The sequence below is a fragment of the Podarcis raffonei genome, chromosome 17 (assembly GCF_027172205.1).
Source record: "Podarcis raffonei isolate rPodRaf1 chromosome 17, rPodRaf1.pri, whole genome shotgun sequence".
Classification (NCBI taxonomy): Eukaryota; Metazoa; Chordata; class Lepidosauria; order Squamata; family Lacertidae; genus Podarcis; species Podarcis raffonei.
Window position 1 is genome coordinate 6,323,970 of NC_070618.1, and position 25,982 is coordinate 6,349,951.

General features: G+C 45.3%; 1 protein-coding gene across 2 annotated transcripts in view; it reads right to left on the bottom strand.

Annotated features, from left to right (window-relative positions):
- Positions 1–14,181, bottom strand: part of FRMPD1 (FERM and PDZ domain containing 1) — an 85,380-nt gene extending 71,199 nt beyond the window's left edge. For both annotated transcript variants that reach the window (XM_053370532.1, XM_053370531.1), the window contains exon 1: positions 13,992–14,181. The gene's annotated coding sequence lies outside the window, so the exon portion shown is untranslated. The remainder of the gene's footprint in view (positions 1–13,991) is intronic.
- Positions 14,182–25,982: the final 11,801 nt, after the last annotated feature.

Sequence of the window (25,982 nt, forward strand, 5' to 3'; positions counted from 1 at the left end):
GAAACTCCACAACAAGGGAACATTTGTGGTTTGAAAAGTTACAGGATTTCAGCTGGATGCTACAGGGTACGCGCAAAGCAGTATGCCCACCCCAAAGGTTTTGCAGAATCAAACAGTACTGAAAGAGGACTACGTATATAACCACCCTGCTACCAGCGAGAGCATTAATGATCACAAATGCACAATTGAAAGGATGTCAAGAGGAGCCCTAGATCAGGCAGAAGTTACTGCTCTATTACAGGGATGCGGGTGGCGCTGTGGTCTAAACCACCGAGCCTCTTGGGTGTGCCAGTTGGAAGGTCGGCAGTTCGAATCCCTGCAACGGAGTGAGCTCCTGCTGCTCTGTCCCAGCTCCTGCCAACCTAGCAGTTCGAAAGCACGCCAGTGCAAGTAGATAAATATGAACCACTGTGGCGGGAAGGTAAATGGCGTTTCCATGTGCTCTGGTTTCCATCATGGTGTTGAGCCAGAAGTGGTTTAGTCATGCTGTTCACATGACCCAGAAAGCTGTCTGTGGACAAATGCCGGCTCCCTCGGCCTGAAAGCGAGATGAGCGCCGCAACTCCATAGTCACCTTTGACTGGACTTAACCATCCAAGGGTCCTTTACCTTTTTACCTTTACGGCTCCATTGAGCAGGCAATACAATACTACAAACCAATACTATAATAGCAACATCAGTAAAAGCACCAGTAGCATCTCAACAAAGGCTGGTCAAAAAAAAAAAAATGGGGGGGAGAGTTCCAAAGACCTGCCTGAACAGTAAAAGAAAATCTTGTCAATCCAAATGCTTCATACTGGATTCCAATGGCAGAATCCAGTGGTAACAGATGTTAAATCATACTGTGCCTGAATAGCAGTTTGAGGCAAGACTGCAACCACACATGAGTGAAACTGATAAGAGTTTCTGCAGCTTGTCAGTTTCGCCATATCAAGGCAGCAGGGAAGGATGTGGTGGTGGAATGAACCGGCAGGCAAATACAGAAAGGGGAGGTTGATCACGCTGCAGGACTGTCATCAACTTCATCACGATTAGAGGACATCTCGGTCTAGTTGCAGGGTTTTTCAGGACATCACCCGGGATAGGAAAGTGGCTGCATTTTCTTTGTAATAAAAACGGACTATTGAAAATTGATTCTTTTTTTGTAAGCACAAATAACTTAACATGCAGTTTGGTTCTCAGTCCATCAGGTTGTTACAAAAATTAGGTGCTACCCCCATTCTGTGCAAGATTCGTGGGGGTTCCAGGCACTCACATGGTGTCTGTGTTCCTTTGGAGACTGTCAAAGCTTTAAGAATTATAGTTTATTCATCCCTACCAGAGAGGAATGGCAAACTAACCTTATGGACTACGGCAAAATGGCTAAACTGACCAGGAAGTTCAGAAACCCAGAAGACAAAAACTTCAAGAAAAATGGGGTTTTAAAAAATAATTTATCTAGCAGACTACTGTAATGTAACAAGCACTATGGATAATATGGACAGATACAACATATAGATTTTGAAATAATATGCAGTTGAAAATGTTGACAATAGGACCCATGGAGAGGCTGGTGGGAAGTCTTGAGATTCAGATAAATCTCTATATACGGATATGTATTAGGCATTGTTATAAATCCACATTTGTAAAATCAAATAAAAACGATTTCAAAAATAAGATAAAAAAATGGTTTATTCAACTATTTACACCTTCGGTGTGCATGAAGGGAGTCTAGATCTTGCAGCATATTTTATGCCACACCTTTCCTTCGAAGTGTTCAAGGCGGCCTGCATGGTTCTCCCTCTCCATTTCATCATCACAACATCCCTGTGAGGTAGGTTAGGCAGAATGGGGCTTTGAATCCTGGCCAATCAGATCCTAGTCTAAACTCTAACTCCTGCACTGCAACAGTTCCCAATTCAAGCTCAATGGTACTGGACACTCCTAGTTTCATGGCATGTGTGGTGCAAATTATCTGGTGTTCTACTTGAAACCTGCATCCCCTTGCATCCACAGCAGTTTTTAACTGCGGGCACAAACAACAATTAGGGATACGGGTGGCGCTGTGGGTTAAATCACAGAGCCTAGGACTTGCCGATCAGAAGGTTGGTGGTTCAAATCCCTGCAACGGGGTGAGCTCCCATTGCTCGGTCCCTGCTCCTGCCAACCTAGCAGTTCAAAAGCACGTCAAAGTACAAGTAGATAAATAGGTACCACTCCGGCAGGAAGGTAAACGGCGTTTCCGTGCACTGCTCTGGTTCACCAGAAGTGGCTTGGTTATGCTGGCCACATGACCCGGAAGCTGTACGCCGGCTCCCCTGGCCAATAAAGCAAGATGAACGCCGCAACCCCAGAGTCGATCACGACTGGACCTAATGGTCAGGGGTCCCTTTGCCTTTTTACAAACAACAATTATAGCACGCCAACCTCACTTCCTAGCTACCCCTGGAAGATCCAGCAGTTGTGTCCCAGTGGAACCAAACCCACATGATTCTGCAGCTTAGAGTAGCTGCGTTTGCTCTCCTTTGCAGGAGCAGCTGGCCAGAGCATACTTTTATCATAACCTCTGCAAAAGGAATATGGGAGAATAGCTGTTGCCAGTCTGAAATGCAGGAAAAGAGAAACCAGAACAAATGAAAGGAAATTGCATCAGGAATAATTAGAGTACATTAAGTCTCTGTCAGATCTGAGACAAGGCAGGGTACCCATTCCTTTTAATAATTAGAAAGGAAGAGGAAGATGCTGCTTCCGGCATCGCCTCCTCTTTTCCAGCTTTGCTTTAACAGCAGACCGACGCTCAGAAATTTAACAGCTGAAGAGTACTGCTATGCCAGGAAAGGCCTGCTGTATCAAATGCCATTAAAAGAACAACAGGAGTGGCATGCTCAGAATGGACAAAGTTGCCTGAATATTTTGGCATTTAAGTGCAAGTAGATAAATAGGTACCACTCCGGCGGGAAGGTAAACAGCGTTTCTGTGCGCTGCTCTGGTTTGCCAGAAGCGGCTTAGTCATGCTGGCCACATGACCCGGAAGCTGTACGCCGGCTCCCTCGGCCAATAAAGCGAGATGAGCGCCGCAACCCCAGAGTCGGTCACAAATGGACCTAATGGTCAGGGGTCCCTTTACCTTTTAAGCTCAGGTGCACTTTTGTACCTAGGGGTGGCCAAATGCAAGAGAGGACAGGTTTTGCGTCAAAGAGATTTAACCAAGGCACCTTCAAAATTCTCTCTTCTATGTAATTCTTAAAGCCCTTGTCCTCCTTTGTGTATGGTCACCATAATGATATCAGTTTTTAAGATATGAAGTGGCTGTTACTTATTCAGCAACGCTTAGGGTCCTTGACTGACCAGCCGCCTTTTATTTTTATTTATTTAATGAAATAATGGAATACAAAAAAAGAGAAAAAGTATGGTTAATGTTCTTTGCACATGCTTAGCGATGCACAAACTACAAAACAAATAATAATAAATTAAAGCATTAAAGATCAGAAGCCTTCTACAGGGTCAGAGAATCAATGAGAGTTCACAGATATCTTTGTGCCTAGGTATTCAGAAGTGTTTCTGGAGGGCCACCTGCCTTTTAACCAAATTAAACTTAAGTAAATGTGCGCATCATCAAAACCAGAATAAAGACACCTTTTCAGTTATTCAACCAAGGATGAGTTTTTGCAAAATCATCATTCTTGGCATCTGTTTGTTAGAAGGAGTAATTGTCAGTATTTCCCTTTTTGATTCCTTTTGATTTCAAAAATAGCTTTGAAAATGTAAATACATGTAAACACATAGTCCACCTATTATAACTGACCCCCCACTGGTTATTCCAGTAAATCTCTAGTTGATTAATCAAGCGATCAAAGACTGCACACTTAGTAATGGGGTGGGGATGGTACTGAAAGCGGGCTCGCAGGTTTATCCAAAAGCTGATTTGCCAAAAACACTGCGGCATCTACCGGAACTTTCATTTCTTCTGAAAATCCTTGCTAATATAGAGGTAAGCCACAAAGAACAATTTAGCACCCTATAACAACAGTGCCAGTAACCTTGGGTCTTTCTAGCTTAAAGCAGCCTAGAGGAGCTCTGAGAAACTTGCATTACTGTGCTACAAACAACAACAAACATGGATCAATACTTTTTTTGGGGGAACTATATTAATTTATAAGGACGTGGGTGGCGCTGTGGGTTAAACCACAGAGCCTAGGACTTGCCAATCAGAAGGTCAGCGGTTCGAATCCCCTTGAAGGGGTGAGCTCCCGTTGCTCGGTCCCTGCTCCTGCCAACCTAGCAGTTCGAAAGCACGTCAAAGTGCAAGTAGATAAATAGGTACCGCTCTGGCGGGAAGGTAAACGGCGTTTCCGTGCGCTGCTCTGGCTCGCCAGAAGCGACTTAGTCATGCTGGCCACAAGACCCGGAAGCTGCATGCAAGCTCCCTCGGCCAATAAAGCGAGATGAGCGCCGCAACCCCAGAGTCGGCCACGACTGGACCTAATGGTCAGGGGTCCCTTTACCTTATATTTATTTATGGTTTATCTATGAAAGCACTCTATGTGGCAAGAGTACGCAGGATAGAATGGTGGGACCTGAAAAAGCCAGGAGATTCAACCTCCCTTTAAATCCATATCAGCGAAAAGACAAGAATGCACTCTGAAACTCACTTACAGGTGGTACCTAACACCATGGAAACTAACACCAACACGCCCAGGAACCTCACCAAAATGCTGGAGAGGATGCACCTCCACAGGCACACGTGGTAGGAATGTCCTAAAATCCAACTCTTCTGGACATCAATCATACAAGAAATATGCAAAATAGCTAAGCAAGTATTAGAAGTCACCTCACAACTGGCCCTACTAAACATCTTCCAAGCTCATAACCCACCTACTCTCAGTAGCCAGAAGCATCATAGAAAGACACTGGAGAGACCTGTCAGGAGTACGCATAGACCAACAGTATTAAATTGTATGGGAAACAGCCTTATTAGAAAAACTAACCAATAATCTGAAACAGACATGGGAACAAATAGAAGACGCCTTCACCCCGATATGGTTACCCTTTATCACATACATAGCCCAACAGCATCCTCCAACAGCACACAAATCAATACAGTGGTACCTCAGGTTAAGAACTTAATTCGTTCTGGAGGTCCGTTCTTAACCGGAAACTGTTCTTAACCTGAGGTGTGACTTTAGGTAATGGGGCCTCCTGCTGCCGCCACGCGATTTCTGTTCTCATCCTGAAGCAAAGTTCTTAACCTGAGGTACTATTTCTGGGTTAGTGGAGTCTGTAACCTGAGGTACCACTGTATGGCTAACCTGATCCAAAACACACACACACACACACACACACACACACCCCACTCGCCACCCCCAACTTCTCTCACCACCAAAGAAATGCAAGCAAATAGTAAAGAGAACCCACAAAAGTGACACTGACACAAAACCCCACACATACACTAAGCAGAAAAATAGAAGCATTGCCACCCCACCCCCTCACCATCCCCCCTCTACCTCTTTCCCCCTTTTCTTCCTAATGTAATACTAATGCCTCACAACCTGCGGGACTTGACATCTTTCCGCAGGGCCTGCAAGACAGAGCTGTTCCGCCAGGCCTTTGGCCAGGGCACAGCCTGACTCCCTCCCTCGGCAATCTTCGCGGAGCTCTGGCCCAATGGTGGCCAGTGGCTTGAATTTAATTAATTTTATAATGAATGATTTTAGAGTGTTGTTTGTGCTGTACTTTTGTATTGTTTTATTGTTGTTAGCCGCCCTGAGCCCGGCTTCGGCTGGGGAGGGCGGGATATAAATAAAATTTATTATTATTATTATTATTAACAAACAAAACTGATCTGTCGAAAACACAACTTGAAAAAAGAGACATTGCACATACTTTTATAAACTGAGAAATCTTTAATAAAGTATATATTTTAAAAAGCCAGGAGATTCCAGCAGTAAAAGGGGGAAACTTAGTGGGGATTTACCCTTTAGCTCAATGGAACAGAGCATCTTTACCCCAATAAGGATAGTTTACTTAGATTTACCTCTAATATAGGAGCAATGCTCAACCAATGAATGAGTTAACGTGATGCGATGCATTGAAGGTGGACTCGAGAGACCTCAGCTCAAGTCGCTGCTCAGACATGAACCCAACACTTAGAGACAATCACTATTTGTCTGCTTATCCTAACTCACAGGGCTGTTGAGAGGATAGCAACACACAAAGCAGCCTTGAGCCAAACCATTGTTCCATCTATACAGTGGTACCTTTGTTCTCAAATGCCTTGGTACTCAAACAACTTGGAACCCAAACACAGCAAACCCAGAAGTAAGTGTTCTGGTTTGCGAACCTTTTTCGGAAGCCGAATGTGCTCCGTTTTGAGTGATACACTTCCAATCTGAGTGTTACACTTCCATTTTGAGTGTTACGCTGAGGTCTGTCTGTTTTTGCTGTTCATTTTGCGTTTTTGTGGCTCTTTTTCGTTTTGTTTTTGTGACTGTGTGGAACCCTGTTCAGCTACTGATTGATTGATAGATTGTGTGACTGTAGTACATGGTTTATTGCTTTCATTTTATGGATCAATGGTCTTGTTAGATTGTAAAATTCATGTTAAATTGCTGTTTCAGGGGTTGTTTTTAAAAGTCTGGAACGGATTAATCCGTTTTGCATTACTTTCTATGGGAAAGCGCGCCTTGGTTTTGGAACGCTCTGGTTTTGGAATGGACTTCCGGAACGGATTAAGTTTGAGAATGAAGGTGCCACTGTACTGACAACACAGATTGGCAGCACCTCTCAGGGTTTCAGATCGGGGATGCTCCCAGTCTTACTTATAGAGCTAATGAGGATCAACCTGGCATTTTCAGCATGCAAACCTGGCATCTTCCACAGAGCTAAGAACCTTCCCCGTGCCCACTGCCCCAAGCTGCTTGGACAAAGGGCAAGAGACCCATGTGATTAAAAACTGGCCTTCTATAACACCAGTCAGATGAAAGCAAATAAACAAGGAATATTCGGTGTTATGTTGGAGGGGATCCCAGGAAACAGGGAATTACGTTCACATGTGGTGGGGGTGTAAATATGCACAAATTTTTTGGCAAAGGGTGTTTAAGGAGATAACAGAAACCACCGGGTTAAAGCTGACTGAAAGTCCAGAGGTAACAATTGACGAAGGGGTGGAAGGTTCGCAGGCTATGAAGGACTTGCTGACAAATTTATTGACCGTTGCACAAATTATTATAGCCAGGAAGTGGAAGGGGCAAGCAGAATATAAAATGGAAGAATGGTATAAAGAGGTGTGGTATATAGCTATTAACGATAAATTAACATGCGCCATTAAGGTAAGACGGGGAATACGCAGGAGAAATTATTTTGAGGAGATATGGAGGGTGTTTGTAGAATTTGTACTGTTAAAACGGAAAGGGGTCAAACCATAGCTAGAGGTGTTGAAATTTTGGGAGGTTGGATAGGTACAATGGAATGGTCTTTGTTCACATGCCCTATTAAGAAGTGGCTGTCAAGCTTTCTGCTTTTCAGAGAACCCCTTCCAACTGGCTGGCCTGCCAAGGAATTCTTGCATGTTTGTTACGCAATCCGCACACAGTGCAAAGGGTTCTGGGAAATTGTTCAAGGGTGTACATTCAGTTCCAATTGGATGCTGGCCAAGGCTCTTACCCTCACTCTTCTTGTCCACAGGAACTGATAACACCCTCAGGCAGAGATGGAGAATAGGCAGCTCTCCAGAGACCAAGGGATAAGAGGAGTCGTATCCGCCAACCCCTAGAGCGCTCCTGGCTCCCCATCCCTTCCCTAAAGACTCCCCCAATATCCCCTGGCACCCCCCTCCCTATAGCAGCATGTTGCCTTGGATGGAAGTAATGAACTGTCTTCAAAGGAAACACATCCACCACAACTGATCTTTTAAAGAAGCCATAGTTTTCCGCTGACCATGGTTTTGAAGCCAAATAGGATGGAGGAAGGGGAATAGTGCAGGCAGATCCACACCATGCATTTAAAGTTCAATCAGCGTGCATTGAAAGTACATGGCTTCCTCTAAACCACTTAAGAGTTTCAATTTACAATCCAGAGATATATACAGTTTGCTAAATAAACAAACCTTCAGTGGTCTGGTTTGCACATGATAAACCAGGGTTTATTAAGCCATTGATTGGTATTATCTGTGAACCCTGGCCCAGCGGCTTAACTAGAGTTTGTTTGCTGTCAACAAACTATGATCTGAAGCCATGGTTTGTTGCTGGCTTGCAAACCTTGATATGTTTGAAGCATAGCTTGGCATTGCGTGTGAACACTGTGCATGTTTAAAGCATAGCTTGGGATTGTGCATGAACATTGAGTGTGTTTAAAGCATAGCTTGGCATTGTGCATGCTGGAAGCTGCCCAGAGTGGCTGGAGAAACCCAGCCAGATGGGCAGGGTATAAACAACAACAACAACAACAACAACAACAACAACAACAACAACATAGTACTTTTCCTTAACTATGATTTGTTTGACCACTTGACACCAGAAGCTTGCCAAAGTGCCAAAGGACAAGGCACGAGAAGTTGGAAAACAAAGAAACTTTAGAGAAACAAGCCATGGTTTCATCATCTGTGGTTTGTTTGATCATCTTGAAAAGCACAGGGCCTGAAGTATTTCGGCAGAAATCGTTTGCATGATGAAATGTGTAGGATTTGATCTGTGAAGGCGTGCAACTTGTCACTTACTGCTGCTGTCACCGAGTGAGGAAAGTCCATGTTGAACTAGATCTAAGAAGACCATGTCAGGACAAAACAACTTCCAAATCTATAATTTAAACAGTACTGTAACTTTAACTCACTATGGCTCCAGTCCTGTGTATACTTTCTTGAATGCAAGTCCCCTAGAGCTCAGTGTGATTTTCCTTAGACTAAATATGTATAGGAGCAGCCCACCGGACTGGCAATAGCCCTTGTGCCTGGGGGAAATCTCAACCTTGCTTCTCTGTTACAGAAATATACAGATATCCCAAAATCTATTTGAATAAATTCCACTGAGTTGCATTGCGAGAGTCATTAGTCCAATAAGCACAACTATTATACTGTGTGAGTGCCATGGGTTGATCTCTGTAGGGAAATAAGCATGTACACACCCCTTGCCATCATTTCTCTCAGAGGTGTGGCACTCTTAGCATGTGTGATAATTTCCTCCATCACCATACCCATGTCAGGAAAAACTTTACCAGACGAGATTCTAAAATGTCAGATGGTGGGAAGAAAAGTAAAGAACTTCCAATTCTTCATCTGTCTGCTATTTAAACACAATATGCACTTCATCCAATTCAATTTTATTTTTCCATCTTTCTCTTCCCCCCTTTCCCCCCATAACAATTACAGTCATACCTCATGTTATGTTTGCTTCAGGTTACAGTTTTTCAGGTTGCGTCCCGCGGCGACCTGGAAGTACTGGAAAGGGTTACTTCCGGGTTTCACCGCTTGCTCATGCGCAGTAGCGCTAAATCGCGCTTCGCGCATGTGCACAAGCACCACACCTACACAGATGCAGTTGCAGGCTTTTCACGTTGTGAACAGGCCTCTGGAACGGATCCTATTCGCAACCAGAGGTACCACTGTATCTTTTTAACAAAGTTTTTATTTATACTTTTCAAATTGATACATTTCCTTAGTTTTACAATCATGTTAACATTTCAAAGTTTGACTTCCTTCCCCATCTTTCTGCAGTTCCTTAATTTTTTTTTTAATATCTTCTGCATATCCAAATTTATTTAATTTGCTCATTTAATTATCTACTTTAAATATATACTCTTATGAAACTGCAGGTTATTACAATAATCCTGCCAATGTTTTTATTTGTTTGCAATTTATCTGTAAATATTCAATAAACCATTTCCATTCTTTTATAAAAAGTTTGTTATCCTGATTTCTTATTCTTCCAGTAAGTTTCGGTAAGTAATTTTTCTGTCTATATATTCTATATATATATATGTTTAAAGAGAAATATATATATATATATATATTCTTCCTTCTCTATTTCTACTCCCCCCTTCATGATTTTACTGTATCTAAATAAAGTCTCGGTTTGCTTTAAAAAAGGGAAAAGATATTAAGTTTCATGTTTTTCTCTCTAAACCTTAATAAATTGTATTTTAGATAAATAAAATAGCAGGTGGCAGTGGAGAGAAATGGGAGGAGAGCAAATAAAATGAAAAAGAAAAGGTGGCAATGCTTTTGTTGGGCTTTAAATTCACATTGCTAGTGGCACTATAGAACTAACGCCAAACTTTCTCCCAGCCCAGATTATATGCACATCCAAACAATGGCCCAACAACTGCCAAGCACACGCCTACCTAACGAACAGGCAGGATGTCAAATCCTGCTTTTACTAAACATCCAAACTTTAAAAAACAAAACCAAGCAGTGCCTGATCTGTGCTTCTTTGTGGAAAGGGCGATCATTAGCCTGTGAATATTTCATGCTCTTGTTCCCAGCTGACAGCCAGGCATTCGCAACCAAGTTGTACTTTCAAATTTGCACCTGGATTGCTATTTCTGCAAGCTGTTCAGTCCTGAGGTCATGCAACTTTAGATGCAAGAATGGGATGATGCTGTGCACCTTTAAGCCCTGTGTAGAAGGGGTTGTGCCAGGTATAGCTCCCTCGAGTTTTGCCAGGTGTAGCTCTCCTCATTTCTCCATTACAGCAGTCTGAATCTGCAAAAATTCCCTCATCCACAGGATAGTTAAAAGGAGCTAGCTAGTGTGATCTGCTGGAAGGGGGGGGGGGGAATCAGACAGTCTCTTGTGCCTTTAATTAGCTGTGTAAACTTTTAGGCACAGCTATTAAAGGTACAAGGGGCGCGGGTGGCGCTGTGGGTTAAACCACTGAGCCTAGGACTTGCCGATCAGAAGGTTGGTGGTTCGAATCCCCGCGACGGGGGGAGCTCCCGTTCCTCAGTCCCTGCTCCTGCCAACCTAGCAGTTCAAAAGCACGTCAAGTGCAAGTAGATAAATAGGTACCACTCTGGCAGGAAGGTAAACGGCGTTTCTGTGCGCTGCTCTGGTTCACCCGAAGCGGCTTAGTCATGCTGGCCACATGACTCGGAAGCTGTACGCCGGCTCCCTCGGCCAATAAAGCGAAATGAGCACCGCAACCCCAGAGTCGGTCACGACTGGACCTAATGGTCAGGGGTTCCTTTACCTTATTAAAGGTACAGGAGCACTGTTTACTTTTTCACCAGGTCCACCCTAACAGAAGTCCTGAGTAGCAGGAGTTCTATAAAGGAAGGACTTTGCTTACAGAAGGTCTCAACTTCAATCCTGGGCATCTGAAGGAGATTTTGCAGGTGGGATTTGCAAATTAAGGTTGCAAAGTTAAAGGGGATTTTGTGCTTTTCTGCAACAGCCCCCCACCCCAAATCAAACTAGTTGCCCCTTGTGGCAGGCGATAGGGAAATGCACTTGAAAGTACAGGTTCACAGTTGCTTGATGCAATTGTCATATAACCTCCTTGCAGACACATCAGAATGCTGAACAAGCTGCTGCTGCTGTATGACCTCCCCACAAACTGTGGGCACTTCCAGTCTAATTTTTGGGTGGGATTCAATCACAAAGCAGAAAATCCAGGCCGAGCAGTTATTGTTGATTGGCAGTGCTTGCAACACAAACCCGCTCCCCCCAAATAGCGGACTTGTTTGCAGAAAGGAATGTGTGGGATAACACTTGTTTTGACCAAGCATCATCTAACCTCCCTGCAAACAAATAGGAACAAATGGTCATTAAATAGCCACGGTCATCTCATCTCCCTGGAAACAAGCTGGGAGGACTGCTCAATTGACAGTCATCTGGCAGCAACTGAAGACTGTGGAAAACCATCAGCAGTCGGTCATGCTTTGTCTATGAACACATTAGCAGCTTGAAATGCAACAAGGTTGCTTCCTCCCCTGTCCTGCTACATTTCAAGCCATTTTTTAAAGTTGCTGTACAGACCAGAGAGAGGGCAGGGGGTGTCTTCACCTGATATGCATTACCTGACTTGTTTCCCCTGCAGCGAACTCCAATTATTCACTGGCACTGTCATCTGAGCATGTGCAATGGCTGCCGGAAGTGTACACACCTCAGCCTAACTTTGGCTTCCATTTTCAAACTGGACGGAAGCTGGTTTAAGGGAAAGTGCACCAGACAGAAGTATTTCTCAAAAAACTACAGAGTACCTGTGGATGTTGGCTCACGCCACATGTGCTGAGCTTCAACCACTGGCAGTGGTGTCGCACTGGAGCCAGAGAAGAGGGTAATATGCACATAGCCTGGCCTAGATTATTGCTACTCAGTTCATTATGTGTTTAGCCCGATTTAATACACGGTGGGAAATATTTTTTGGCAGAGAACAATCTGCTTTGGAGTGATGGCATTTCTGCAGAGACTGTCTATTGGGGCTTGAATAGCTCACACTCTTTCACTGTTGTTTTTTTGGAGGGGGGAGTTATTGGGTTGTTGTTTTTATTTTGTTGTTGTATGTATTTTGTGCTTTTATATTTTGATTTTATTCTGTGAACTGCCCTGAGACCTCCGGGTTTAGGGCGGTAGGTAAAGTTAAAGGGACCCCTGACCATTAGGTCCAGTTGTGGCCGACTCGGGTTGCGGCGCTCATCTCGCTTTATGGGCCGAGGGAGCCGGCGTAAAGCTTCCAGGTCATGTGGCCAGCATGACTAAGCCGCTTCTGGCGAACCAGAGCAGCGCACGGAAATGCTGTTTACCTTCCCACCAGAGTGGTACCTATTTATCTACTTGCACTTGACATGCTTTTGGACTGCTAGGTTGGCAGGAGCAGGGACCGAGGAACGGGAGCTCACCCTGTCGTAGGGATTCGAACCACCGACCTTCTGATCGGCAAGTCCTAGGCTCAGTGGTTTAACCCACAGCGCCACCCGCGTCCCCTCTAGGGCGGTATATGAAGTCAATAAATAATAAGATGTCTCAAAATGTCTCCAATATGAAGGCAGCTATTTATCCTCAGAGCGATTTCCTAGCGTGTACCCAGAAGAGACGTCGGGAAGATCATATGGATAGGACCCAATACCCCATATTAGTTAACCCTGAGGATTTCCCCGCCTCCTTTTTGCGAGGGGTTCGATACTGCGTTACAACGACAGAAACGAAGCACGAGAATAGCGTTTTCAAAGCAGATCATGAAGGAGACGCGCAAAATTGCAGGTTGCATGGAACTCAGCATCATTACGCAGAACGCCAAGGCGCTCCCTGAGTTCCAGGCTGGGAGCAAAGCTAGGTTAGGAACGCGGCAGTCCCGAAGGCGTAAACCCCATTGAATGCAATTGGATCGACTTCCTAGCAATGTGATCTACTACTCTGCCCTGATGCCACTAGGTTTTGGATGGGGCCACAGTCCAAGCGCAGTATCTCCATTTGGGGCTTGCTTGATGGAAGGCAGAAGTAAAGCACAACAGAAATATTGGGCGGAGCGGGGGGTTGCGTTATTTTTGACCAAAGCGCCTTACGACCTGGCTATCCTACTTTAAACTCACTCTCCGGCGACATTAGGAGGCGGGAGGGAGGAAGCTATTTCAGACCGGCAGGGAGTGGCCGGATGGATCGCAAAAGTTAAAACGCACCATTTCAATCCATCCTGGCAGAGGACGGACAGAGGGACGCGGAGGGCTCGAGAGCCGCCTGCCACTTTCCGCCAGGGGCAGGGATACTGAACGCCCCCTAGAAAGCAGCGGAGCACCCCAAGCGAGGAATGGGGTGGCACGGCAGCGCTTGGCACCCGGAGGTAAGCGCGCCCTGCAGCTTGGAGCCGCGATCGTCACCTCTCCCTGCCCCCTGCCTGCCTTCCCTGGCAATCGCAGGAGGCGAAGGGCAGCCTCGGCCGAGAGGAAGAGCCCCGTCGGACGCCTCTCCATCAGGGCGACTCAATTCCAGAAGCGCAAAATTGCCTTGCGCTCCCGGCGCTCGCTTCCCTGGGATCAAGTCGCTTATTCCTTGCTTATTTCAAGCGCAGGATCCGGACGCTTACCTCTGCCGCCAAACCTGCCCGAGTGATGATGCTCAGAGCGCGCTTTCCCAGCTCCACGTCCCGCCGTCCAGGAGCCGGAGGTCTGGGGAACTTTTTCCGCCGGCGCGCGCAAAGGAGACGGGGAATTACGGTACCCTGAATTACGCCGCTCCGTCCGCACGAAGCAACTGCAAGCGAGCGAGAAGGGGGAGCCTCCATCCGGCCAGCAGTGGCAGGTGGGGGCTGTGCTCTGGGGCCCCGCCCCGCCCGGGAAGCCCCGCCCCTGCCGGCTGGAGCCTCTGCTTCTTGGAGAGCCTGTGATTCAAGGCATTCAAAACTCTGTGATTCAAACTCCGATCTTTCCGGGAAGCAGTTTTGCTGTGCAAGACCTTGAAATCAGCTTTAATTGTGCAAGCTGAATTTACTAGGGTGTGACTGGATCTCACCTGATAAATAGTGACAGTCCCAAAGTGCAATCCAAGACTGCATCCAAACAAATGTTTTAATTACCTTGTACAAGGATAGAAATGGTCACCTGTCCCATTTAATTACAACATTGCATTTGTCAAGAGCAAAAATAATGACTAGCCCCTTGATATATGAGCTACTGCATGTAGCTCTATCCTTTTTTAAATAATCTTTTTATGTGATTTTCAAAGAGAGAAAAAGAAAGAGAAAATAAACATACATTAAAAAATAGTACTAAATTGCTCTGAATCTCCTGACTTCCACCCCATCCCTTCCACAGGTCCATTTTCAACTGCATATAAATATATCTCCAATTTTTCATCTTCCTAAGTTATCTATACATTCTGTTACATTACAAATGTATTTAAAATCCTGCTAATGTTTTAACCTATTTACCATAATTTTGCATATAAATTAAAAACATTTCCCGTTCTTTTTAAAATTTCTTGTTTTCTTGATTCCTGAGCTTCCCAAGTTAGTTTTGCCATTTCGGCATAGTCCATCAACTGGATTTGCCATTCTACTCTGGTCAGGGCTGTCTCTTCCTTCCATCTCCATGTAGCTCTATCCTAAGCTTGTTTAGCAGAAACCCAGCCAGATGGGCAGGGTATAAATAAATTACTACTACTACTACTTGGATACAAGGTCTGCGGAGAGCAAACTAGCAAGTTAAATATGAATACATGCAATAAAACCCCAATGGCTGCTTCTTCTAGGGAAAAGCAGCTTCAGGAGGGAGGCAACTGGAAGCAGGGACATTTCACGCCACCCCACAAAATCCGCCCTCGCCACAGGGTCAGGTTTTTGCCAAAAATCCGACACTGTCCAATTCACTCTAAAGTGGTGTCAAAGACCGACCAAGGGCCCCCTGAAACGTTTGGCGGTGGAAACAGCATGTTTTACGGAAGGCAAAAAAAATCAGCCCTTGGTGCCCTAACCCGCAGGATCAGGATTTCGCCAAAAATCCAACATTATCCAATTCACTAGAAAATGGCGCCAAACACCTGCAAATGGTCCCCTACAACCTTTGATGGTGCAAACGCTACGTTTCACAGTAGGGCATAAAGTGAGCTCCCGGCGCCCTGATTCATAAGGCAAGGATTTGCCCAAAACCCAACGTCGTCCGATTCTCTTCAAAATGGCACCAAACACCCAGAAAATCCCTCTGCAACGATTGGCGGTGACAATACTACGTTTCATGGCGCCCCACAAAATCTGCCCCGGCGCCCTAACCCGCGGGGGTCAGGATTTGCCAAAAATCTGACGTTATCCAATTCACTCGAAAGTTGTGCCAAACACTTGTAAATTCTCCCCTGCAACGTTTGGCAGTGCAAACAACACGTTTTACGGTAGGCCAAAAAATCAGCCCTCGGAGCCCTAACCTCCGGGCGGGGTCAGAATTTCGCAAAAAATCTTACGTTGTCCAATTCACTCAGAAGTGGTGCCAAACACTTGCAAATTGGCCCCTCTTCTATCACTGAGCCACAAGCTCTTCCCCAAAGAGACAGTTCTCTTGGTGTATTATTCTCAGAGAGTGAGTGGCATGTACTCCTCAACAAGAGCACATGACTGAAGTTTAAAGGCCGTGTTGTGTTTATGCGGGGACTTCCAGTTCATCTCGCTCAGCTTCCCATCCTGATATTAACAATGCCTCTTGTGTCTCTGGCACATATTTTTAATAAGCTACTCCCTGCCCTGTAAGTACTGTTGAGATCACATGATCCCTTCCTCTCTCTGATAATAGCACACCAGATCTCTGTGTGACGCTCAATGCTGTATTCTGTTCTGCAGGAGATGCCTGTTTCATAAGTCAGAGAAGGGAGTTTTTAAACGGTATTCAACACCAAATTATAAACATGACTCTGGATGACATTGGGGGATCAGGCTGAGCTGGCCTTGGCTTATGGGTTTGCCAGCTGATTTGGACTCAACAGAGGCTGCCTTTTTTTGAACTAAAAGCCAGGCTGAAAATCAGCTGGAAATGGCTCTCGAGGGATTACAAGATGGAACAGAACAGTGACATCAACTTCCCATTCCTTCTAGCAACCAGCTATTGCAATTTGATTTATATTAAATTACTCAGCATAAGAGTTTTCATAGAAAAAGCTTATCTGGGTGACCTTCTCTCTCTCTCTCTCTCTCTCTCTCTCTCTCTCACACACACACACACACACACACACACACGGTTGGAAATTGAATTTCTAGCAACAGATATTAACAAATTTTCACAGATTGCTCCCCAAATGGAACAAAATTAATGGAACGAAATAGATTCACAATTTTAATGTGAGCACAGTCTTATACATGTCTGCGCAGGGGTGAGTACCACTGACTTCAATGAGACTTACTCTCAGGTAAGTATAGTATAGGATTGCCCTTTCTATCCATTGACAGAGTACTTATCTGGGAGTAAGTCCGATGAGCAAAGCAGATTTGACTTCTGAATAAACATGCATGGGATCTCACCGTTAACGATGGGTGGCATTTGGTGTTTTTGCTCTCAGGGAAGAAAGGATTTCTGAGGATCCCAATTCAGTCTTTAACTCCTAAAACCTGCACCTCTCGCTGAAGCCCTTAACCTCAGAAAAGATTGTCACATCTCTCTTTGGCATGTGTGTTGTCCATTGATGCTCCTCCACCTGCTGCTCCCAAGGGGCTCAGGATTCTGCGTCTGCAGTGCTTCCAGCCTCTGCCAAAGAAAGGAGTGAGGATGAATTATAGATAACTGCTAATTGCCAATGTGTGAATGTGTGAACTCCCTAGACGCCGCTGCTTTCCTCAAACTTCTCATATAAAGTGCAGAGCAGTGACGAAGCACTTGCATGACTTCACTCTAATCCCTCAGGAACCTTCAAGCAGCGAGAAGATCAGGAGAAACTTCTCTGAACCTGTGCATTGATGATCCATCTTCTTTGGTGATCACTCGTAGCTGAGTAAGATTGTCTTCCATGAACATGGTCTTATCATGGAGTCTGCAAGTGACTATGGAGGCCAATTCTGGATCCACACGTCCTTCCACAGTGGGGACATTGGTTTCCGGTCGGGAGTTGATCACGGTGTGGATTTGCCAAGCATGCCTTCCTCTTAGCATGTTTCTCCCTTTCGTCCTGAGTTTGAGAGTCTTTAAAGCCCATGACACCTTTGGTAAAGGCTGTTCTCCAATTGGAGCATTCACAGGCCAATGTTTCCCAGTCGTCGGTGTTTATACTACATTTTTTAAAAGATTTGCCTCGAGAGAGTTCTTTAAACCTCTTTGTTGCCCACCAGCATTACGCTTTCCATTTTTAAGTTCGGAATAGAGTAGTTGCTTTGGAAGACAATCATCAGGCATCTGCACAACATGGCCAGTCCAACGAAGTTGATGTTGAAGAATCATTGTTTCGACACTGGTGATCTTTGCTTCTTCCAGTACACTGGCATTAGTTTGCCTGTCTTCCCAAGTGATGTGTAAAGTTTTTCGGAGAAACCGTTGATGGAATCTTTCGAGGAGTTGGAGATGGCGTTTATAAGAGAGCCACGTCTCACAAGCATGCAGTAAGGTTGGCAGTACAATAGCTTTGCAAGCAAGCATTTTGGTTTCTCTGCAGATGTTCCGGTCCTCAAACACTCTGTACTTCAATCGGGAGAAAGCTGCACTTGCAGATGATGATCAATCCAAGGGGTTGGGTCTACTCTCTGTATTGTCCTTCTTAAGTCTCACACTGGGAGAGGCAAGGGAGGAGCTTGCATCTCCCCTACTAAGCACTTGCCTCTCCTTTCCTGGGAAGGTTCACAGCAGAGAAACAAGAGTGGCAAATGACACTCACCTCTTGCCAGGGGCAGTGCCAATACTGGCACTTTTTGGCAGCTGCTGGGTCCTGTGTGCCCCAGCAGGGCCCACTCACCTGTTTGCACGTTTCCGCTGTTGTTGTTGTTGCTGTTGTTGTTGATCTTCTTCTTCTTCTTCTTCTTCTTCTTCTTCTTCTTCTTCTTCTTCCTCTTCCTCTTCCTCTTCCTCTTCCTCTTCCTCTTCATTGAATTTATATACCTGGGAGGGTCTCAGGGCGCTTCACAGAATAAAATCAAGATAGGTAAAGCTAAAGGGACCCCTGACCATTAGGTCCAGTCGCGGATAATTCTTGGGTTGCGGTGCTCATCTCGCTTTATTGGCCGAGGGAGCTAGCATACAGCTTCCAAGTCATGTGGCCAGCATGACTAAGCTGCTTCTGGTGAACCAGAGCACTGCACAGAAACGCCGTTTACCTTCCCGACGGAGCAGTACCTATTTATCTACTTGCACTGGCGTGCTTTCGAACTGCTAGGCTGGCAGGAGCAGGGACTGAGCAACGGGAGCTCACCCCATCGCGGGGATTCGAACCGCCAACCTTCTGATCGGCAAGTCCTAGGCTCTGTGGTTTAACCCACAGCGTCACCCGCGTCCCAAAAAATCAAGATACAAAACCACAAAATACATAATAAAAATAGAAACAACAACCCAATTGCTCCGCTCCCCCCAAAAACATATTATTATTATTTATTGAATTTATATTGAATTTGGGTTTATCTGGCAGCAGTGACTGAGTCTGGAAAGCAGCGGTCATTAAAATTTTATTTTTTGATATTTATCTAACAAAATTTATATGCCGTTACCGGGTAGGTGACTTTAAATTGGTTCACATAGGAAAACTTAAAATATCGATACAAGTTAACATAAATGTTTGAATTGTAAATGAAACCTGCAATTGCAAAACGTGTACATAATCACTTCCATCTGAAACTGTGCTGCAGAACTCCTCACTAGATGTAGTTGGTTTCCCCGCAATGCCCTGCAACCCTGGAACACCAGGGCATTTTGTGGGAAATTTAAATGGTTGTGGTATCTGAGACTCGGCTGCTGCTACCAAGTCAGCCAACAGCCTGAGAAACACTGACCAAGCAGTCCCACTGGGAGGTATAGCTTTGGGAGTGACCTGAAACCTGGAATCAGCTGTACTAGCTTTCTTTCTTTTTTGGATATAATTTTTATTAAATTTTACAATTTAAAATACTCATTTTTACATCCTTAAGATATTTATGACTTCCCTTCTTCTCTTTCCATGGTTCATTTCACATATCATAAATCCCTGCATATTCTACAAAAACCATACCATTCAGTATTCCATTATTGCATCCATCAAAACGTATTTACGCTGTTGAATTTACCTTAATGCTGCCGGTGTTTTCAGCTGTACACAATTATTTCCAATATATTCAATAAACATTTTCCAATCTTCTCTAAATGCATGTTCTTCTTGTTCTCTTCTTCTGCAAGCTGCGCATATTCCGTCAACTTAAGTTGCCACTCTTCTTTGTTTGGAACTTCGCTTGTTTTCCATTTTGGGGCTAACCAAACAAGGGCCGCAGTAAAGGTAAAGGTAAAGGGACCCCTGACCGTTAGGTCCATTCGTGACCGACTCTGGGGTTGGGGCGCTCATCTTGCTTTATTGGCTGTGTACAGCTTCCGGGTCATGTGGCCAGCATGACTAAGCCGCTTCTGGCAAACCAGAGCAGCACACGGAAACGCCGTTTTACCTTCCCGCCAGAGCGGTACCTATTTATCTACTTGCACTTTGATGTGCTTTCGAACTGCTAGGTGGGCAGGAGCAGGGACCGAGCAACGGGAGCTCGCAGTAGTGGCATACATAAACTTTTTTGACACCTGGGAATTTCAGTCTGAATTATCCCCAACAGAAAGGACTCTGTTATTTTTGGGAAAGTACTTTTTAAAATTTTTTTCAATTCATTATGGATCTTTTCCCCAATACTCTTTTTCCCTTTTACAAGTCCTCCACATATGAAAGAACGTTCCCTCCACCTCTTTGCACTAGTCTGATTCTGTCTTACACATCTTAGCAAGCCTACTTGGAGTTAAATACCATCTGTAAATAATTTCCAAGTAGTTCTCCTTCAAAGAGTAACATGCTGTAAACTTCAAGCCACTTTTCCAGAGTTTCCCCCAAATCAGCAATGCCCAAATCAGCTGTACTTTCTGCTCGGCATCAGTTGCCACCACCCAAATGATCCTGTCTGACTAAAAACAAGAAGTGCGGCTCAAACAACCACCTGTGCTGCAATGTGGGTTTGCCATTATTCTGCCTTGCGCCTTTGGGATTTACATTCCTGTTGGACATACATGGCTACCTGCAATTGTGCCACTATGTGGTTGCACAGGGAGCCAGAATGAAGGAATGACCAAGTACGCCGTCTTGAGAAGGGGACGCGGGCTTAATTCCATGCAATGGCAGATGTTGTCTTAAGCCAGAACCGATGGCTGCTCCGTTTAATCAGGTTACTGGCTGCAAGCAGCCAAAACAAAATCCACATTGCGCCACAATTGAATTACACCCCTGTTGTGATGCCTAGCTGCGATCGCAGTGGGACATGCAACTATCCTGCTGTCAGTGATTTGTGATCAAGGTCACACGCATTAGGGGATTGCCTCTCAACCTGCTCTCGTGCGAAACAGGCCCGTTTGACAGATGGACAACCAGGTACCACAGTTTTCCACCTGTGCCTGGATCTTGCTTCTCATAGGTTTTGAATTCCTGGGTAGCCTGGCCAAGCTAGGGTCATTAAGGGAAGACGGGACGTGGGTGGCACTGTGGTCTAAACCACAGAGCCTCTTGGGCTTGCCGATCAGAAGGCCGGCAGTTCAAATCCCCATGACGGGGTGAGCTCCCATTGCTCTGTCCCAGCTCCTGCCAACCTAGCAGTTTGAAAGCACACCACTGCAAGTGGATAAACAGATACCGCTGCGGCAGGAAGGTAAACAGCATTTCCATGCGCTCTGGTTTCTGTCACGGTGTTCTGTTGTGCCAGAAGCGGTTGAGTCATGCTGTCCACATGACCCGGAAAATTGTCTGTGGACAAACACCGGCTCCTTCAGCCTGAAAGCAAGATGAGCGCCACAACCCCATTGTTGCCTTTGACTGGACTCAACTGTCCAGGGGTCCTTTACCTATCATCATCATCATCATCATCATCATCATCATCATCACCATCATTATTAGAATAGAGGGCCATTGAGGGCTTGTTGCCAGTGCAAGATAACTCCTTCCCCTCCTGCCCTGAAGTGTGAACAGAGACAGAGGTTTGAAAGGTTGACAAGGTGACGGGGTGTATATTTGAGGTGACAGGAAAAGGGAGTCTGATCTGGGAGTAAGGGTTGCTGGAAAGAAGAGGCAGGAAGAAGAGCTGAGGTCCATTTGGGGCAGGCTGGCTGAAGGCTGCCTGTGCTGCTGCCTCTTGAAATGCCCATACCGTACGACCTGGATTTCCTCCATGCAGACTGAAGGTGCAAATAGGCAAATAAATCATATTTCTTAAAGCAACGGCAGTCTCCACAGAGTCTTCCATCCCCCAAAGGGACACAGACCCTCTTTGGGTGCCTGGGACCCCATGGACTTTTGCCACCGCTCGGCAGAAAGACGGGCAGACACCCGACTTTTGCAACAATACTATTCCTTGCCTTTTTGTCTACCCCATCAATTTGCTCGTGACACGTTTCATCTCTCTGTAGCTCTTGGGAACAGGAGCAAACTGAAAGATTCACTTAGGCAAGTGCTGCCATAGACTGGCAAAATGAGTTTCTAACAGAGAATAAGGGAGGGCAGAGGATCTGGTCTGCATGCGGAAAGCCCCAGGTTTACCCTTGGTGTCTCTAAGTAGGATGGAGAACGTCTCCTGTCTGGGAGCTGTTGCCAGTCAGTGCAGAATACTGGGCCATTGGTCTGACTCAGGATAAGGCCACTTCCTATGTTCCTGTGAGTCTTAAGAACATGGGAGGGAGTGGCAGATATTCACAGGAAGGTCCTCAGAGAGTTCAGATTGTACCAAGACCTGCTGGAACAACCAGCACAACAGCAGCTAATGCCCCATTTTCCAAAAATGAATCTCTACCACTGTTGATATTAAGGATACCTAGTGTCACTGTCCGGTTCACGGTCAATCGACGTCCTGGCTGGGGACGTTGGGACCGGGGGCAAGATGGCGGGGTGGGAGCAGGAACGGGAGTCCAGAAGCCAGGAGTCAGAAAGCCAAGAGTCCGAGGGTCAGAGAGCCAGGAGTCAAGAAGCCAAGGATCCAAGGGTCAGGAAGCAGGGAATCACGAAGTCAAGGGTTCAAGGAGCAAGAAGTCACAAAGTCAGGGGTCCGAGGATCAAGAAGCAGGGAGTCAAGAAGCCGAGGTTCAAGGATCAGGAAGCAAGAAGCCAAACGCAGCAAGGCAGGAAGCGTGTTGCTGTGGCAAAGAGCCAAAGGGAACGTGCTGACCTTATATCCTTTCCCGGCTCTTGCCACCAGGTGCTGTGAGTTACCAATCGGCCTCACCTGTGTGACCACGCCTTGCCTCTTCAGAACAAACTTAGGAAGGCCCCAGTCCTGCAGAGTCCTATTGGTCACAGGGCCTGGCTTCTGCACTCACACCTGACACCTAGTTCCTCTTCCTTCCTGTTTTCCACCTACTAAGGAACCTGGTGTTTTGCCTAGGGATGGAGGCAGACCTGGGAAACAGGTGGGTCTTGCATTTGCAGGTGGCGATAATGATAATAAAATGATGGTGGTGATGATAATGAAAGCAAAGCAGACACAATAGGTCCGTTTACACAGCATGCAAAGGATTGCCACCTTTTAAGCTGCATTGTCAGTGCAGCCATTCATCATGCCATCGGGGGAAATGAATAGGTTATTTAGGGGCTTAATTTGACTAGTGTATAATCACAGCTATCTGGTCTCATTATTTAAATCTATTAATGACGGAGCTGGAAAATCGATGACTAATGCCTTCATTCAAGGGTCCTTCAGCCCATGTCATTTCTCCAGGGATTGCATAATTTGCTCAATCACACACCCACCCACACGTACATTTGGCTGAGTGTGACTGGCCCATTGAGCTTCCCTGCTAAGTGGAAATTTGAACTCTATAGTCTCCCATGGTCCTTGTCCAGCCCTCTAACAACTACACCACACTGCCTCAGACTGTTGCATTTTATCAATTTCTGTTTTGTACAGAAACCAGCTGCTCTGAAGGACTTCAACAACTAGCTTAAGGTTGCAGAGAGGATGATGATGATTTGGAGTGGATGTTTAGAGCATAGTGATGTGAAATCTGGGTCTGCATGAATACTGAAAACTTTCCCTAATTTCTCCACTTCATCCCAGCTTGAATTACACATCTGATTTCCACCAGGGCAGTTCAGGGTGAAGAACCATAGAAAAAGGATAGTATGAGATGCTCTTAATTTTAAATCTAACAGAGAACGACCCCTGCTGGCAGCGTAATAATTATTTCCATGCAGAATAGTAAAAAAAAAACATGCCTGTTGCTTTTGCCATCATCTGAACCTCTAGAAGGTTCAGCCAATAATAATAATAATAATATTTTTTATTAGGTACTTCCCCCCCCCATGTGAGTTACATAAACAAGGATAAAACAGCCCAATATACACAAATAATATGTACAAGAGATACTGCTCTACTGTACTCCTCTAAAATCAAGATCCAAAGGTGTGAATTTGAATGTTTTGCCTGGCCCCTATGAGCAGCTTGTGATGGTGAAATAAATAAGTTTATTACCCTGGGAGAGAACTCCATAAATGGGGGGGGGGGCACCACTGAAAAGGCCCATTCTTGTGTCACCAATCTCTACTCCTTGGAGGCAGGCACACACAACAGGCTTGAAGTGAAAACGAAGGTATTGGATTTATCTGAGCCTCCTTTCCCCTTCCTCTTCTCCTCTGGTGGGAGTGTGGATGTGCCCGCCACCCTGCCTGACAAGTGCAAGTGCCTGGACAAATTACCCCTGTTGCCTCCCCTCTGAAAGGCAACAGCACAGAGAAGTGTCCCAAAAATAAAAAAAATTCCCACAACAAAGCAGGATGCATCTGACAAAACCCTCTTTGAAAGTTTATGCTGTAATAAACACAGGTCTGTGAGTGCCCCGGCTGCAAGACTCTGCAGTTTCCGCCGTGTTTAGAAAGACGTTGCTTTTTTGTGTGTTTGCAGAGTGAACACACTTTCACCAGTTCACAATTTATGGGTTTCTTCATTTGTTTTGCCCCACCCCACCCAGTAAGAAGCTTTCACTTCCTGTCCAGGGAGGGGGAAAGAGGTTTGAGGAACTAGGAAATGGGTGTCCTCCATTAACCGCTAAGAGATGGAAAAAGATTAGTGTGACACCCATTGGAAATACTCAATGAAGCTTCATTCTTCTTCTTCTTTGCAAACAACTGTTCTTCATTCTTCTTCACCACCACCACTGATATTTGAAAGGTGCTCTGGGAGCCTGAAGAGCAGGGCAAAAGTCTTTTAAAAAACAAAAAACAAGAGCAAACACACACACATATAATTTTTATTAAATCTTCTGTTTTGCAATTTAAAATACTCATTTTACATCCTTAAGATATTAATGGCTTCCCTTCTTCTTTCCATGGTTCATTTTACATATCACAAATCCCTGCATATTTGACAAAAACTATATACCATTGTTCTGTATGTTAACATAACATAACATAACATAACATAACATAACATAACATAACATAACATAACATAACATAGAGCAAGCGCTCTTTGATCTGTTGTGATTTAAATATTTGCATTCTGCTTTTCTAACTACAAATGTTCAGCTGAAAGCGGCTCACAATAATCCGTTGTTGACATCTGTTTGTCTTGGGAGACAGTGGAAGAGTGCACCTTTTTGGGTGAAGTTAAACTGCCAGACAGGACACGGGTGGTGCTGTGGGTTAAACCACTGAGCCTAGGACTTGCCGATCAGAAGGTTGGCGATTCGAATCCCCGCGACGGGGTGAGCTCCCGTTGCTCGGTCCCTGCTCCTGCCAACCTAGCAGTTCGAAAGCACATCAAAGTGCAAGTAGATAAATAGGTACCGCTCCGGCGGGAAGGTAAACAGCGTTTCCGTGCACTGCTAGCCACATGACCCGGAAGCTGTACACCCGCTCCCTCGGCCAATAAAGCAAGATGAGCGCCGCAACCCCAGAGTCATTCATGACTGGACCTAATGGTCAGGGGTCCCTTTGCCTTTACCTAAACTGCCGGACACCTACAGCACCTGCTGTGGCTGTAGAGTCAGATATGGGCGAAAGATGTTTTGTCGCAGCCGGGGTTGCGCTGCTACAGACGAACCAGTGTCTCTTCTCTGTGGTTATTCCCCCTCTGGTCACTGTTATGTATGCACAACTTGACTGCCCGTCTCCAATGCTTGGAGTTTGTTTCCGCTTTCTCACACACACACACACACACACACACACACACACACCCCTGGATTTCCCTCCTCCCTTTTGTGGGTCCTATTGTTAGTCATTTCCTCCTGCATTTTTATAATAATCTTTTATGTAATCTCCATTATACCCCAAATTCACCATTAAACAACAAGTGTTATTTCAACCCTACTAACGATTTCAACTGTTTCAATGGTTTTCAGGGTAAATTACAAGTTTTCCCCATTCCTTATTAAAATTTCGGTCTCCCAAAAAACGATTAATGCGATTCAGTGGAGTCACAGCAATT